The following is a 12,781-nucleotide window of genomic DNA, read 5'->3' on the forward strand; positions in this document are numbered from 1 at the left end:
TGCCTCTTGACCCTTACGGAATACACTTCTTGCCAGTAAACACACCGCAGAACATTCCTTACAATTCAATCATGCTCCTTGGCATCCATGTCTTGTGGAAAACAAAAAACTGGAATTCGAACATGTTCACTTGGTCGTTCGTCCTCTTTCTGATCATTTCATCGAAAGTGTGGTGCGTCTGAGAGGGTGCATCACAAGCTCCCCGACCCGCCCGTGTAAATCGCTGTACTCGACGACTTGGTCAGCATAAAAAAAATTAAGCTCGTGTTGGCCAAACCATGGCCCACACGTTTTATATATGTAACAAGTGACTTGAAGTGTGAAAGTCGGAAATAAAAGAAAAAAAGCAGTCGTGGCCGAGTGGTTAAGGCGATAGTCTTGAAAACCATTGGGTTCTTCCCACGCAAGTTCAAATCCTGCTGATTGCGTTCCCTCGTTTTCTACTTCTCTCCACAACATAGTCGACTATGTTCTCAGTGAAATAAGAGGTGACGCCATCGCCACAGTAGTGGCCCAGTGCTTAAAGCGAGGATCTTGAAAACCATTGGGTTGTTCCCGCACAGGTTCGAACACTGCCGACTGCAATCCGTCGCTTTCTTTTTCTCTTTTCGACATAGTCGACCGAGTTCAGAATGAAATATGAGTTGAAGCCGTCGCCCGAGCCGTGGACGAGTGGTTAAAGGGTGGCCTTGAAAACCATTGGGTTCTTCCCGTGACCGTTCGAACCCTGCACACTGCGTTTCCTCGTTTTCTTTGTCTCTTATACACATAGTTGACCATGTTCAGAAAGTTGCCGCCGTCACCGACGTCGTGGCCGAGAGTGGTTAAGGCGCTGGTCTTGAAAACCATTGGGTTGTTCCTGCGCAGGTTTGAACACAGCCGACTGCGTTTCTTCGTTTTGTTTTTCTCCTCTCGACATAGTCGACTATGTTCAGAGTGAAATAGAAGCCCACGCCGTCGCCGCAGTCGTGGCCGAGTGGTTCAGCGGTGGTCTTGAAAGTCATGGGGCTCTTCCCACGCAAGTTCAAATCCTGCTGATTGCGTTTCTTCATTATCATTTTCTCTTCACGACATAGTCGAGTGAAATAGGAGTCGACGCTATCACCGCAGTCGTGACCGAAAGGTTAAGGTGATGGTCTTGAAAACCATTGGGATCTTCCCGGGCAGGTTCAAAACCTGCCAACTGCGATTGCTCGTTTTATTTCTATTTTTTCGACATAGTCAACTATGTTAACCCATATGTGCCCAGTGTCTTACATGTAGGACGCTTTTTTAATGTGCGCGAACATCTCTATTTTTTGAAATTAACAGTACCGCCACCCTACAATGCTTCAAACAAGCTTCCGCCTTGATGTGTGCAAGTCTATACTGTGCTTGCCCTTCGTTTTGCCGCGTGGTGGACTCCACTCTCCGTCCGAGCAAACACGCTGTACGGAAGACGCCATGAAGCCAAGGAAAAAGTAAGTACTGACAATTTATTCACTGTCGAAAAACTTCAATAATGTGTCGACCGCCTCATAAGAGTATGTATATTAACTGGGCTCAGTAGTGTTGTTGAAAACGCAGGAAGTGATAAGTTACAATTCGCTAAACCTAACCGTTCTATATTTAGGACACTGAGCAAATTAGGCGTCATGGGGCGGTGTAAGTGCCCAGAAGCAACCGCTACGTACTTTCACGATGTCGGTAAGCACAATATTGACATTAGTGCTTCTTTCACGCAAGGCTTGTGGACATGTTACGCCATTTGGTGTATGATGGACGAATTTTCGTTCTCGGCGGGTATTTTGAAAAGGATGTGATAATACCCTTGTGTTCGCGGTTTTTTTTCGCCACATTGCATGGATCCCGCCGCTTTCTCTACAATAATACAAAAAATGCCCTGGCTAACATTTACGCTGAGTAGATAAAATGAATTCGACCTGATCACGTTTTATGATTTTTTTTTCAGGGAGGGAATACCGTGTCCGGTGTTTTATGCGGAAACAGCGCCACCAATAATTCTGAACGATGTGTTAGACCTTGATGATGCTGGTGGAAGCAGGCCCTCTACACTGGCAATATTACCGCCTGACAATTTCGCAGCCACAGTGACTGACGAAGAAAGCGGGGATGAAAATGACACTGACATGGCTCGCTTGCCTGGAAGCGTCCTTCGAGCGGAAATTGTTGGCCTGGACAATGCATCAAGTGACGACGACGATGGCGAGCCAGCCAAAAAGGTCGCAAAATCCAGCGCAAACTGGGACAAGAGAGACTTGAAGACAAAGCTACCTCAAAGTGAGTGGTTGGCAGAGGAACAGGATGAAAGTTTCCTCACTCCCGCAGATGCATTCGAGAAATTCTTTGATGTCGACGCCATCGCGCTTCTCGTGAAGGAAAATAACCGATATGCCGACCAAAAAAATCGGAGCCTAGGAGTGACAGAAGAAGAAATGAAGTGTGTCATATGCGTGCTTCTTCTTAGCGGATACGTGCCTGTACCTCGCCAGAGAATGTTGTGGGAAATTTCTGAACACTGCCACAACGAACTTGTTGCGAACTCCAGGAGGCGTAACCGTTTCGAAGCAATATTTTCGAATCTGCATGTTGCCGACAACAACAACCTGCCTCAGGATGACAGATTTGCTAAGATGCGGCCATTATTCAAGCTTCTGAATCAGAAGTTTCTTTTGTACGCACCACTTTCAGAATGCTACAGCATCGACGAAAGCATGTGTGAATATTTCGGAAAGCACGGGTGTAAACAGTTCTTGAAAGGAAAACCAATCCGATTTGGATACAAGCTGTGGGGCCTGTGCACACCTCTCGGCTACTTGTTGTCAACAGAGTCCTACCAAGGAAAATATGGCGTGGCCCCTGAAAGCAAAAATGACCTTGGTCTTGGAGGTTCCGTTGCGGTGGACGTGGTTGACAGGCTTTAGTCTAAAACTTACCTTTGTTTTCACGTGTTTTTTGACAATTTTTTCACGAGCTTGAAGCTTGTTCGAAAACTCACCACTTTGGGCGTGAAGTGCACTGGAACTGTCCGTGAAAACAGGATTGAAAAATGTCCACTTCCAGCACAAAAGAGTATGAAAGGTTAAGAACGAGGCACATTCGAGAACAGAGTGGACAATGAGAGTGAAGTAATTGTGTGCCGTTGGGTGGACAATAGTGTTGTTACTGTTGTTTCTAATGCACATGGAGCGGAGCCAACGCAGCAGGTGAAACGATATTCTAGAGAAAAAAAAGGCAAAAGTTGCGGTAAACCAGCCGTTATTGATTGCTAAATACAATGCCAACATGGGAGGTGTAGACAGAATGGACCAAAACATCTCCAAATACCGGACGGCCATAAGAGGAAAAAAGTGGTACTCATCTCTGTTTACCTACCTTCTCGATGCATCTGTGAACAATGCTTTGCAGCTGTATAAGCTGAAAAATGGGAACATCGAGCATCTTTGTTTTCGGAGGTCTAATGCTATGGCCTACCTGAAGAAATATGGATGCAAGCCCTCCCGCGGAAAAGCCCGCCAGTCCGCCATTCAAGCAGTCAGTCGTTTTGACCGCACTGATCATATTGTTATTCCTCAAGCCAAGCAGACAAGGTGCGCTCATTGCCACGAGAAGACAACAACTCGTTGCGAGAAATGCGACGTGGGTGTGCACGTGAAGTGCTTCAAGGTCTACCACACCCGCACATAGCACCCCTAAAGCCCAGTGTCCTACATGTAGGACGGCTTTGAAAATAGTGTTGCCTTGAAGTGAGTGTAAATAAAATAACCTGTACCTTTTGCTAAGAGTGCCAGTGTCCTCTTTGTAACAAAAATATTTGTTTTTTCATGTTTTCTTAGTTTGGGCATATATGGGGTAAGAGTAACCTAGGAGATGACGCCATCACCACAGTCATGGCCGTGTGATTTAGGCGATAGTCCTGGAAAACATTGGGTTCTTCCCGCGCAGGTTCAGATCCTGCTGACTGCGTTTTCTCGTTTTCATTTTCTCTTCACCATATTATTGACTATGTTCTGAGTGAAATAGGAGTTCAGGCCGTCGCAGCAGTGATGGCCAAGTGGTTGAGGCTGTGGACTTGAAAACCATTGGGTTTTTTCCGCGCAGGTTCGGATCCTGCCGATCGCGTCTTTTTTCACTTCTCGACATAGTCGATGGAGTTCAGAGTGAAATAAGAGATCACACCATCGCCCCAGTCGTGGCCGAGTGGTTAAGGCGTAGGTCTTAAAAACCATTGGTGTCTTCCTGCAGAGGTTCAAATCCTACTGATTCCGTATCCTCGTTTTCTTTTTCTCTTCACGACATAGTCGACTATGTTCAGAATGAAAAAAGAGTCGTGGTGGAGTGGTTAAGGCGATGGTCTTGAAAATCATTGGGTTCTTCCCACGCAGGTTCGAATCCTGCCGATTGCGTTGCCAAGTATTATTTTTGTCTCCTCAACATAGTCGAATATGATCTGAGTGAAATTGGAGTTGAGCCCGTCGCTGCAGTCGTGGCCAAATCTGCTTCCGCAGACGAGCTGATCGTATACCAGAGTCATGGGCTCCTGGGAGTGGCGACAGCGGCCACTTTGAGCCACGGAAACAGGAATGGCGATAACGAATACTAGGTTATATTGCCACAACTGCTTAAAGCACGACTACTTATCAACACCATGTGCTTACACGGAAATGTGCGTGCGAGGCCATAGAAGGTCGAAGATCTCAGGGACGCATTGACGCCAACGGGTCTGCTGCCGGATGTTGTAAGCCTCGGTGCGTACCAGGTTAACTACGCGTGGGCGGTTACATTCAATGGTAACGCTCCCACGAAACATCTGCTCACACTGAAGGAACTGCAGGTGAAGGGGTGGCGCTGCATCGTCGTCGACCCACGGGACCAGCAGGTGCGGCTTCAAATACACTGGCTGCTGCACGAGGTGAGTGACGAAGATGTACGGAGGGCACTTGGGGCATTCAGCAAAGTGACGAAGATGAGCCGTGAGCTGTGGCGGGTACCGGACATGTCCGACAAGCGCTCGACCATAAGGACAGCCCTCCTGAAGATAAAAAAGGGCGTCAAGGTCGTACACCTTCCGCACCATATCAGAATCAATGCGGAGCTGGCCTTCGTGGTTGTACCTGGTGGGCCGATGCAATGCTTCCGCTGCCAAGGCAAGGCACAAAGAACGTTCGCTGGCAGGGCATAGTCCACCATCGCTCACGCTGCACGCACTTCGGACATGTCGAAATAGACTGCGTTAGACCGTACGCCAGCGCAACGGGGCCAGCGATGAACGAGGCGATGGTTGAGCACCTCATGAACGCGGCTGAGTTGGAGGACGCCGCTAAAAAGGTTGGAAGTCCAGTGGCCCTTGTGACTATCGGAGGGCGGCGCCGGCAGACACACCAAAGGTTCCCGAGGCTCTTCAGCATTTCACTACACCGACCAGCACACCGTCAACGGTCGAGCCTGAGCGGGTCGAGATGGACGTGGTTCAAGGAGTGGCAGCTGGCACAATGGAGGGTCAGGGAGTGACGGCGGTGGGCAGTGAGGACGAGATGTATGTGACCAACACCACTCTAAAACGTACACTCGACGACTCGGGGGAGCTGGAAAAGGCGTCGGCTACCAAGAGCCAGGAGCCGCCTGCAAAGGCGCCACAAGAGAGCCTGCTTATTCTCAAACCTAAGCCGAAAATCTCTACTGACAGAGGTCTGGCAGACAAGGCAAAAAGCACCGGGAAGCAGGATGGTCCTAAACGCGGCTAGCCGATTGCTGGTCGTTAAAGGTAAGCGCCATGCTGCTGGCTACTCCTTTTAGCGAAAACGTTACCATGGCACGCACTCCACCATTCAGCGTAGCTACGCTTAACGTCAGCATATTGACAGCTAGGCATAGGCAAAGTGAGCTCTTGAGCTTGATCACAGGCAAAGATATAGATTCCTAGCCGTCCTGGAAACCAAGGTATATGGAGAGGAGCAGACCGGGAGCATTGCGCCGTTTCACTGACCGATATTTTGCAATCGTAAGCCATACGATAGGAACGCCCGTGGGTTGTGTTTTTTTTTTGTGAAAAAAATTGCAAGGCCTTCTAGTGCAAAGTGCAGTCGTATATGAGTGGTTCAGGCGATGGCCTTGAAAACCATTTGATTTTTCCCGCACAAGTTCATATGCTGCCGATTGTATATCCTCGTTTTATTCGTCTCTTCTCGATATAGTCGACTATATTCTGAGTGAAGTTGGAGTTGACGCCATCACCACAGTCGGGGCCAACTGGTTTAGGCGATGACTTTGAAAACCGTTAGGCTCTTTCCGCGCATGCTCAAATCCTGCTGAATGCATTCCCTCGTTTTCTTTTTCTCTTCTCGACATAGTCGACTGTGTTCTGAGTGAAATGGGAGTTGACACCGTCGCAGCAGTCGTGGCCTAGTCATTCCACTTCCGGCCACCGTAGTGTACGGACATGCGAAGATGTGCTCCCTCGGAGTGGCTACAGCGGCCGAAGGCAGCGGTATCAAGGTTGCTGAAAAGCCTGCTGAAGTTTATCAGGTTGTGTTGCCGCATCTGCCCAGAGGTGAATTAGTTTTGAATACCGTTTTTTGCACGGTTGCCTGAAAGCATGGCCTTGTCTTTTAGAGCATTCCGCGACTCTCTTGACAAGATGTCACTCCTGCCAGAAGTGGTTGTCCTTGGGGCATACCATATAAATTATCTGTGTGCAGTAACGTTTAGGGATGACGAAGGAAAAAAGAAAATGCTTTCAACGGAAGCCATTTCTGTCAAGGACGAGCGCTGCATGGATATTGACCCTTGCGGCCGAGGTGACTGAAGCTGTACTGGCTACTGCATTGTGTACCCGATTGCGCCGTGCGAACAGCATTAGCACCTTTCGGAAAGGTTGCCGCAATTTCACTATACAAATGGAGGGTGAAAGGCTGCATGGATAAAGGGTCGACCACAAGCTCAGTAACCTTAAAACTCAAAATGGGTATTACCGTCAGCGATTCGCCACATCAGCTGCAAGTCGCTGAAGACGTCGCACTCGTCCAAATCCCTGGTAGAGCCCCGTTCTGCCTCCAGTGACGCGGCATCGGCCACATACGTCGGGAGTTGCGTGTTCCACTTTGCGGGCTCTGTCGTCGCTACGGCCACGACGAGACCCAGTGCGTGCGTTCATATGCTAGCGTAGCAGGCCCTGCCCGGGAAGATTTATTGACCGAACACATAATTGACGCAGCTGATTCAGAAGAAGCCATGTAAAGTCATAGCGAAGAAGGGAGAATGACTACGCTGGTACGTCTACGCACCCCGTGCGAAAACAAGAAATTAGATTCGTAGAAAGACCCCGGACCCGACGCTACTGCTAAGAAATAATCAGTATCCATAGATGGAGGAAACCACGTCGAGAACCCCCTAGAAGTATCTCTGCGTGAGGGTGACGAAAACTCAGGCTCCAGCGATGTTGACATGGCAGCAGCCAGAGGACCTGGAAAGAAGACCAGAGAACAGAGCGACGAATCTTCGGCTCGTACGCCCGGAGGCAGTGGGCAACCTCCCACAAAGACTGCAGTCTCCCGACGACAGTCCTTGAAACCTGCTCCCAATCTGAATGTTGGTCGACAGACTACCACACTGCCGGCTACATAGCGGCTGGCTCTACCCCTATCTCCCCCCCAAACTTTGTTTTTTTTACTTTGTCGGCTCATGGTCACTTGACAGTCTTGACGAGATGTTGTTCATTCGTGGCTGCTCCAAAAATGTGATGAACGTCAATCATGTCATCATCGATGGGTCTGTTTTGACTGCTTCACAAACTACAGTGAATAAATACTTAGAGATAAACTCAACTTAAGACGGCTAAGAATGCTACAAGTCCCCTACGTATCGAACACTTAGCACAAAAGGTCTTTCGGTGCGAAGGCAGCAATGTCAATTGAGCCGCATGATGTTAGATAAGGAAATCAATTTGTTAGTGATTCAAGAGACGAAAATTGAAAGTGAGGAGCTGACCGATCGAATGGTTGAAGTCTTTTGTGAAAAATATAATGTATGCGTAAGTCACGCAGTTGAAAAGCCGGGAGGCTTTGCTATATTTATCCGCAAAAGTGTTAGGATTGTTGAGTCTGTTTCGTTTTGTGAAAGTGGCCGTATGATTGTGTGATATGGTTATTTGTGGGAATAATGCGCGGGTAATTTGCATTTACGGGCCAAATTGTGTGTGTGACCGAGAAGCCTGCTTTAAGAGCCTTCGTCCTATGTTAGATTGCGAAATATGTGTATTTGTGCTTGGCAATTTCAATTATGTATGTAGACCTGTGGACAGAACGAACTACTGTGATCACAGAGATAGAATCGCAAACATGTTACGAGAAATTGCTGATGAAAATAAACTGGAAAATATAGGTTTCGTCCTGACACATGGACACCAGACAAAATACACTCACTTTCAAGGCAACTCTCATGCCCGACTTGATATAGTGTATGTTCCTTTAAACTTTGTGACTCCGTGTTTCCATTATGGCACGCAGCATGTCAGCTTCACGGATCATTCTCTAGGTATGGTTACCTTAGGTACTAAGAAAAAGGCACCAAAGTTCGACTGGGAGCTGTAAAGTTCAACAACAAATTACTGAAGGATGAAACCTTTGTGGAAAAGATGAAGAAAGATATAGAAAATATGCTATCAAATCAAACAAGTATTAATATTGGACTGTGCGAACAATTGAATTGCGAGTTTAAGATTGCAGCATTGAAGAGAGCGAGTGTGTTAAGGCAAAATGAAAAGCAATATGAAAAGCAGCTTGTTAGCATGTTAGATTATATGCTGGATGCAGAGAGTAGCAATGCTGGCTTGTTCGCGAGAGAAATAAAGGAAGTGAAAGCAACGATTAAGTCAATAGACACGGAAAGGTGTCGTAGAGGATGATAAGGGCGAGGTGTGAGAGGCTTTTGTTGGATGAGATGCCCACCAAACGAGCACTCAGTGATGAGAAAAGACACGCCGTGTGGAAGGATATCAGCGGTATCTGTTTCCGAGATACCATTACACGTGGCGCCGAAACTATAGGGCTGGCTTTTGTGGAATATTATAAAAACCTTTGCAGCCTTATATCATCTGATGCAGAAAGCTTTAGAACGGCCTTTGTGCTGCTTCTGCCAAAACTAGACGATGAAACAAGACAAATGCTTGAAAAACCAATAACAGTTGCCAAAGTTGAGCTAGTCATTGATGAACTGAGCTCAGGATAGTCCCCTGGTTCAGACGGTCTTGAGGCCGCAGTGTACAAGTTTTTCAAAAGCGAATTTGCAGAAGCACTGCAACGAGTTATAGTTGAATGCTATGATAAGAAACAAACACCTCTGTCATTTGGAACACATTATATTGATTCCCGAAACTAAAGAACCATCACAACGTCTGAGAGTAGAAGCATATCGACCAATAAGTCTAACAAACGCGGATTATAAAATTTTCATGAAAATTCTGGCTCGACGCTTCTAAAGTGTTATTAAGTTTCTTGTTTGCTCTCCTCAGACCTGCAGAAGTAAGGGTAGGTCTATTTTTACAAATATTCATGTGGCAAGAAGTGTTCTTGAATGTTGTGATGCCACAGAGAGTAGAAGTGCTATGATTTAACTTGGCTTAAATAGGACTTTCATTAGAGTGATACATGAGATAATTTTTCTAATACTGTAACACGTGAATGTGGGATCAGTCATTTTAGAAGGTGGTAGAATGACGTATGGCAAATGCAATGCGAAGTTGGTGATCAACAGAAAACTAACTGAAGGTGTTTCCATAGAAACCTTTGTTCAACAGGGATGCTGTTTGTCGTGCCCTACTTCTTGATCTGTATTTAGAGATCTTTTGTTTAAAAGTTCTTCGAAATACGAATATTCATGGCTACACCTTTTTTCATAGTGAGGTCAAGGTTCTCGCTTATGCCAACGATATCGCTGTCTTTTGCACAGATGAAAGTAGTGTGCAAGCAGTAATTGCAGACGCTAAAGACTTCTATAATGCAACTGGGAGCGTCATCAGCTGGACGAAATGTATCGGCTTCTGGCATGGAAATCAGGGGCATTTCCCAGATGTGGTTGGAAGCATACCTTTCAGCACATCGCCTTGAAACTATTTAGGAGCCCGCCTTGATCAATACAAAAGCAGTAAATGCTATTGGGCAGATGAAGCAAAACGAGTTAAAATGCAAACAGAAAAGTGTGGTGGACATAATTTCTCCATATTTACGAGAGCGACTGTTTGTAAAGTGAATTTGATCGCTAAGGTCTGTTACGTGCTACACGTGTTAAGCATGGCTAGAATCTCAGCTCAGAAGCTGCACAAAATTATCGCAGTTTTTATCTGGAGTCATTTTGGGAGGGCTTGAGCTGATCTATTTTTTATTCGTGAAAAAAGTGGTGGCCAAGGACTATTGCTTTTGTTCTTCAAGCAGATTGTCACAAGGTTTTTTTTTGCGGGACCAGATTGACTGTTTTCTACGTACGGTAATCCAAGCGAGATTACAAGAGCCTCTTAGAAACTTCGTTATATCAACGTACTCCTTGATTAATTGATCTGTGTGGTTTAACGTCCCAAAACCACCATATGATTATGAGTGACGCCGTAGTGGAAGGCTCCGCAAATGTCGACCACCTGGGGTTCTTTAACGTGCACCGAAATCTGAGCACACAGGCCTACAACAATTCCGCCTTCATCGAATCGCAGCCACCGCAGCCAGGATTCGATCCCGCGACCTGCGGGTCAGCAGCCGAGTACCTTTGCCACTAGACCACCGCGGCGGGGCAACGTACTTCTTGAGGGCACGCAAACTGTCCACCTTCTTATGTGAAGTTGTCCCTTCAATTGAGATTCTCAAGGCAAGATTTTCTTCGCAATACTTTGCAGTTGTGACGTGAAAATGTTTGTACAGGGATTTAATATATGTCCTTTTGCCGGTTCCATTCTATCGCGCATCGTATAACTCGGGCCCTGCACGTGGTGTGCTTAGGCGAGTAAAACGAATGCCAGTCAAACCATCAATGAAATCTTTTTATTTTCAACTGCACATGGGCACCCTCCCTACGAGGCCATTGTTTCAGAGCAAAGGACTCTTTGTTGAATGATCGGGTAACTGTCATATCTCTGGAAAACCAGAAACCATCAGTCACATGTTTCGGGACTGCCACGGTGTACTTTGCCTCTGGTATGTGCTTCAACGGTCGTTAAAAAAATACTTACCATTAAGCCCCTTTGTGATTCGCTACTTGCCGTGCGCGGTAGGTGGTGAAGTACCATGCGATATGCTTATGCTCATGTGTGTGCATAGTGGCTGGCGTACGAGAATGGACGTCACAAATGCGCATTTGAAAGTGTTTCCAGTCAGTCATTACTTTTTGGAACAATTGATCTATGTGCGAGATATACTGCAAGCAATAAGTAATCCCCAGGACTTGATAACACTTCTAGATGAACTTGTCAAAGTTAAGTACTTTTCAACTTAAACAATCTAGCTGAGCAGCTTGTGGTCTGACAATTATATGCTGCATGTCTGTTACGTTCATATACTTCTACTGAATAAATTAAATTAAAAAAAAACAGTCGTGTCCAAGTTGTTAAGGCGATGGACTTGAAAACCATTGGGTTCTTCCCGCGCCGGTACGCATCCTGCCGAATGCGTTTCGTAGTTTTTTTTCCTCTTCTCGACATAGAAGGCCGTGTTCAGAGTGGAATAGTTGTTGATGCCATCGCCCTCGAAGTGGTCCAGTGGCTAAGGCGATGGTCTTGAAAACCATTGGGTTCTTTCCGCGGAGGTTTAAATTCTGCCGATTGCATTTCCTAGTATTCTTCTTGTCTTCTCGACATAGTCGATTATGTTCTGAGTGAAATGGAAACTGAGCCGTCGCTGCTGTCATTGCCGATTCTGCTTCCGCGGCTGAGCTGATCGGATTGCAGGGTCATGGGCTCCAGCGAGCGTCGACAGCGGCGACTTTTAGCCGCGGAAACACGAACGATTATAACGAATACTAGTTTTTTTTTGCCGCAACTGCCAAAAAGACGACTTGTAATCAACACCATTTTGTTACCCGGTGATGTGCGTTCGAAGCCATACAAGGTCGAAGATTTCAGGGACGAATTGACGCCAAGAAGCCTGCTGCCGGATGCTGTAAGCCGCGGTGCGGGCCAGGTTAACCACGTGTTGGTGGTGACACTCAATGATGCCGCCCCCACGAAACATCTGCTCGCACTGAAAGAGCTGCAGGTGAAGGGGCGGCGCTTCCATGTCGTCGACCCACAGGACCAGCAGGCTGGCTTCGTATACACCGCCTGCTGCACGGAAAGAGCGACGAAGCTGAGAAGCAGCGTCAATGTCGGCCGATGCAATACTTATGCTGTCAAGGCAAGGCACAGGGCACGCACCCTTGAGTGCGAGGTTTCCGATGGCTCACGCTGCAAGCGCTTCAGACATGTTTAACCGACTACGTTAGAACGTACGCCAGCGCAACGGAACCAGCGATGAACGAGGCGATGGTTGAGCACTTCATGAACGCGGCCGAGGCGGAGGACGACGCTGAAGAGTTCGGAAGCCCAGTGGCTCTTGCGACTGTCGCAGGGCGGTGCCAGGAGACACACAAGGTCCCCGAGAATCGTCAGCATTTCACCATACCGACCAGTGCCCCGTCAACGGTTGAGCCTGAGCGAGTCGAGATGAACCTGCTTCTAGGGGTGGCAGCTGGCATGACGGGAGGCCAGGAAAAGACGGCGGCGAACAATGAGGACGTGATGTGTGTGACCAACGCCACCCTAAAA

At 47.3% G+C, this 12,781-nt stretch overlaps 1 non-coding gene across 1 annotated transcript; it reads left to right on the forward strand.

Annotated features, from left to right (window-relative positions):
- The first annotated feature begins 346 nt into the window (after positions 1–346).
- On the forward strand, positions 347–428 carry TRNAS-UGA (transfer RNA serine (anticodon UGA)). The gene has a single exon. It is a non-coding gene; the product is annotated as a tRNA-Ser (tRNA).
- The last annotated feature ends 12,353 nt before the right edge of the window (positions 429–12,781 follow it).

This window comes from Rhipicephalus microplus, chromosome X, assembly GCF_043290135.1.
Source record: "Rhipicephalus microplus isolate Deutch F79 chromosome X, USDA_Rmic, whole genome shotgun sequence".
Lineage (NCBI taxonomy): Eukaryota > Metazoa > Arthropoda > Arachnida > Ixodida > Ixodidae > Rhipicephalus > Rhipicephalus microplus.